The following is a 5011-nucleotide window of genomic DNA, read 5'->3' as shown; positions in this document are numbered from 1 at the left end:
CACCTGCACCTGAGATAAATAACATTTCATGCCAAAGAAATAGATTTTAAAATACATTATGAAGTTTAAGACAAATACTGCAAACCAAGGGAAACATTTCCAATTCAAAGAAAGAACATGTTTTTATAAGTGGTGTTTGGCTGAGAAATTTTAGATATATTTTCAGTCTTAACAGAGTACAAGATGGTATCACCTTTATGTGTTAAGAAGGCTATAAAGAAAATATAAATGAAAAAGAACAGCATGCAAATAGAAAAAGAGCTGATTAAGGGGAAGATGAGTAATAGTTATGAAGAAACAAACCAAGGTACTAGCAGAATGAAATTTTATTCTGATGTAAGTGTAAAACAGACTTAACACCCATAATTTTAAACCTGTGATATGGAAGAAAAAATGGAACTGTTTCCCCCAAATACAGAGGAGAATTTTAAAAAGAGAAAATGAGAAGCCTAAAAATATACACTGGGCAACAGGAAATGCTAATTCTACATGATAAATATTGGATTCCCAATATAGATAAAAGAGGAACGATAGTGACATAGTGAGTAATGTCTCGGACTTCCAACTAATAGCTCAGCAATTCAAACCCACTACATGATCCATGGGAGAAAAATGAGGCTTTCTATTCCCATAAAGAGTTACAGTATAAAAAAAAAGTTACAGTCTTGGAAACCCACAGGAACAGTTTTATTCTATCCTATAGAGAGTCACTACAAGTCAGAATTGACTCAATGGCATTAGGGTGTTGTTGTTTTTTCTGGTTTGCTTGTTTATTTGGGGGTTCTTTTTAAACTATAGATTAAAAAGAAGTAATTCTAAAAATAATTGCATGAGTTTCCTTGAACTAGATAGACTTCAATATTTAGATTGCATAACAGTAGGACAGTTTATTGACAAGATACCTACCTGTAGACTCATTCTAGCAACATGTGAATAATACATTGGAAAGCCTTGGGCAGCCATATAAAAATCATGATAATTTAAAAAAGTAAACTCAGATCAGTCCCAGATTTTGCCTCATAGACAGCAAATACAACAGACAATGGTCTCTGGATTCATTTTCACCCTGTTAAAGAAAAAGAACTCCCTTAGTTTTAAGCTTAATGCTTATGATCCTTAAAAAAGACTGAAGGTAAATCTACCTTGTCTCCCATCTCTGTTTTCATAGATCAACGAACAATGTATAAATTCTATCCACCAACACTTCTATGGCCGCACTCTTTACTCTTTGCCCCTGTCCATCTCCATTGTCATCAAGATCCAAATTTGTATTCGGTTTCTTTTGGATATAGTGCTAGATCATAGGGAATTTCAATTCCTACTTGCATTAGGTAGCACTATATTGCTTTCCACAGGTGTATCTATTTATAGACTCACAAGCGGTGTATGGGAGTTCCAGTCTCTCTGCAGACTCTCCAGCATTTGGTGTTTTCTGTTTTGTTTTGTTTTGAATTCAGATGCTTACTCAGTTTTAAACAAGTTCATATCTCTCCCAATCTAATATTCTTTCTTCATCCCATATTCCCATTTGGCCACTGCTCATTCTCTCTCCTTTTCTTCACACATACACCACCCCCGCCCCGCAAATACTCTATTTCTCTATTGTCACTTCCCACTCCTCAGCACACTCTTAATCTGATTTCTGTACACAATTACTCCACCAAAACAGCTCTCATTAAGATTTCTGATAACTTGTCGTTAAATTCCACACAAAAATCTGGGGGGTTCAATCTTTCAATTGTATTTAGCCTTGTTAACAAATGTCTCTGTCTAAAACTCTTTCCTTAAATCCATAGTTCAAGACCTCTCTAACTTCCCTCCCATAGCTCTGACAGTTCCTCGAATACTTTCATCTTCAGACTTCTCTTTTGAAATGTTGAAATGAGACTTCAGACTTCTCAACTTGGTGAAGAGCCATCTTCTATGCATCCATTTGTTCATTCATTTATATTGACGGCTTGATTTATTACTTATATATCATAAGTATCCTAAGACTCATAAAATCATATACATAGCATCAAAACATTGTCACATACTGAAGGCCTAATGGGTGGAACAGAACATTGTCAAAGGTAGTGCCAGGGAATGGGCCCCTCGGATCAGAAGGCTCTCAACATGTGAGTGAGCTGGAACTGCTTTCTCGAAGTAGAATTGAGCATGAAATAAACCCTGTGGGAGTAAAGACTACTGGCTCTTCATTTGTTGCTAGAGCACAATTCAAAATGAGAAGAAACAGCTGCAAAAGTCTGTTAATAATCAGAACTTTGAATGTACAATATATGAATCTAGGAAAATTGAAAGTTGTTAAAAATTAAATAGAAAACATAAAAATCCGTATCATAGGCATTAGTGAGCTGAAATGAACTGATACTGGCCAGTTTGAAAATGAAAATCATGTGGTTTACCACACTGGGAATGACACACTCAAGAGCAACAGCCTTGCATTCTTGGTCACAATGGACATTTCAAGGTCAATACTGAAGTGCAATGTTGTCTGTGATAGGATTCCACCTATCTGTATTTAAGGAAATCCAATTAACACAAATATTATTCAAGTTTATATACCAATCATGAAAGCTAGTAATGAAGAAATTAAAGAATTCTACTAACCGCTTCAATTAGAAATTGATTAAGCATGCAATTAAGATGCATTAATAATTATTGGCTATTGGAATGCAAAAGTTGGAAACAAAAAGGAAGGAACAGCAGTTGGAAAATACAGTCTTGATGGTAGTAGGATTCGCATGATATAATTTTGCAAGACCAACTACTTGTTCATAGCAAATACCTTTTTTCAATAACACAAAGGGTGACTGTGCACATAGACTTTTCCAGATGAAACACACAGAAACCAAATTGACTACTTCTGGAGGAAAAGACAGTGGGAAAACTCAATATCAACAGCTAAAAGTAGGCTAGGGGAGGACTACAGAATAGACTCTCAATTGCTCATGTTAGTTTAGAATGGAGGTGAAGAAAATTAAAGCAAGTCTACCAGAGTCTATCCCACCTGAATTTTGAGACTATCTCGAGAGCAGATTTGCATTGAACACTAATGACAGAAGACCTGATGAATTGTGGGAGGACATCAAGAACATCATTCATGGGGGGAAAAATAATTAAAAGGACAAGAAAGAAAGGAAAGATCAAAGTGAAGGTCTGAAGAGACTCTAAAACTTGCATTTCATTGTAGCGTATTTAAGATAAATGGAAGAAATTATCAAGCCAAAGAGATGAACAGAAAAGTTCAAGGGGCATCTTGAGAAGACAAAGTAAAATATTATAATGAAATGTGAAAAGACTTAGAGTTTGAAAACAAATAGTACTATAGGAAGGAGTTTAAGCTTCACTGAAAGCCTCAGCCAAAACTAGGGCTCCAGAAATGGATGGAATGCCAATTGAAATATTTCAACAAGCTGATGAAACCCTGGAAGCAATTGCTAGACTCTGCCAGGAAATTTGGAAGACAGCTACTTGGCCAACTGCCTAGAAGAAATTCATATTTGTACCCATTCCAAAGAAAAGTGACAACATAAAGCTCAAGTTATCATACAATGTCATTGATATCACATGCCAGTAAAATTTTGCTGAAGATCCTCCAGCAACAGCTGTAGCAATTGGATACTGCATTGATTAACAGGGCACTTTCAGAGGTTCAGACCAGATTCAAAAGGGGACATGGCCCAAGGGATATCATTGCTAATGTCATATGGACCTTGGCTGAGGGCAGAGAATACCAGAAAGATGTTGACTTGTGGCTTATTGACTATGCCAAAGAATTTGACAGTGTGGGCCATAATAAACTATAGATAGCCTTGAGAGGAATGGGAATCTCAGAGCACTTCATTGTGCTCGTACAGAACCTATCGATGGATCAAGAGACAGTTGTTCAAACAGAACAAGAGAATATTGCCTTGTTTAAAATCAAGAAAGATGTGCATCAGGCTTATATCCTCTCACCAAGCGTATTCAATGTGTATGCTGAGTAAATAATCAGGGAAGCTGGTTTACATGAAGAAGAGAATGACATCAGGGTAGGAGGAAGGCTTATTAACAACCTGAGATATACAGATGACACAACCTTGCTTGCTAAGGGTCAGAAAGGCTTGAAGCACTTACTGGTGAAGAATAAGAATTGCAGCCTTCAGTATAGATTATGACTCAACCCTGCAAGAATTCAGGATTTGAAATTTGAAAGAAGACTAAAATGCTCACAACTGACCTAATAGAAAACATCATTGTGTAAGACAGGGTTCTCTAGAGAAACAAAACCAGGACATTTATGAATATATATGGATAAATATATACAGCGTGAAAGAATATAGCAGCTAATTTGTTCACACAGCAGTTCAGACGGCTCAGTTCAACTCACTTCCATGGAACAGTTAATATACTGGAAGTCCTTCAACTCACAAGGGTTGCTGGGTCAAGGAAGCAGACAGCTGAGTCTTCCATAGAGCAATGCAGGCAGTCCGGCCACAGGCAGCAAACAGCAGGGCAGGTCACCAACAGACAGTAGCTCAGGAGCTTAGCAAAGCAGGCCTGGATGAGATATTGAACTCAAGCAATGCAAGATGACAGGATCCACCAACCTCAAGTGATGTATACACCAGCAGAGTGGCAAAGAGGTATCAAAAGAACCTGAAGCTCTAGCGACACAATCCACAGGTTGGCTGTCCCTCATGCAGTGTAGTTCACAAGTTGAGGCAAAGAACTAGTTAAAGCAGCCCCAGGCTGGTCTGATCAGCAGAGAGCAAGGAGGGGGAGCAGAGCTTGCCGAGACATTTATCTCTTTGACCTCCAATCAAACTAAGACCTTATTAATTCCACATGTTCCTATTGGTCAGGTTGACACAATAAACCTACCTATCGCAATCATGATAAATAGAGAAAAGTATACAGTTGTCAAGGATTTCATCTTGACATAATCAATGATCATGGAAGTGTTGAAAAGCAAGGATGTTACTTTGAAGACTAAGGTGCATCTGACTTAAACCATGGTATTTTCAAT

This window comes from Echinops telfairi, unplaced genomic scaffold (genome assembly GCF_000313985.2).
Source record: "Echinops telfairi isolate 266 unplaced genomic scaffold, ASM31398v2 ScPeMD7_18;HRSCAF=68, whole genome shotgun sequence".
Lineage (NCBI taxonomy): Eukaryota > Metazoa > Chordata > Mammalia > Afrosoricida > Tenrecidae > Echinops > Echinops telfairi.
This window is presented reverse-complemented; position numbering follows the sequence as displayed.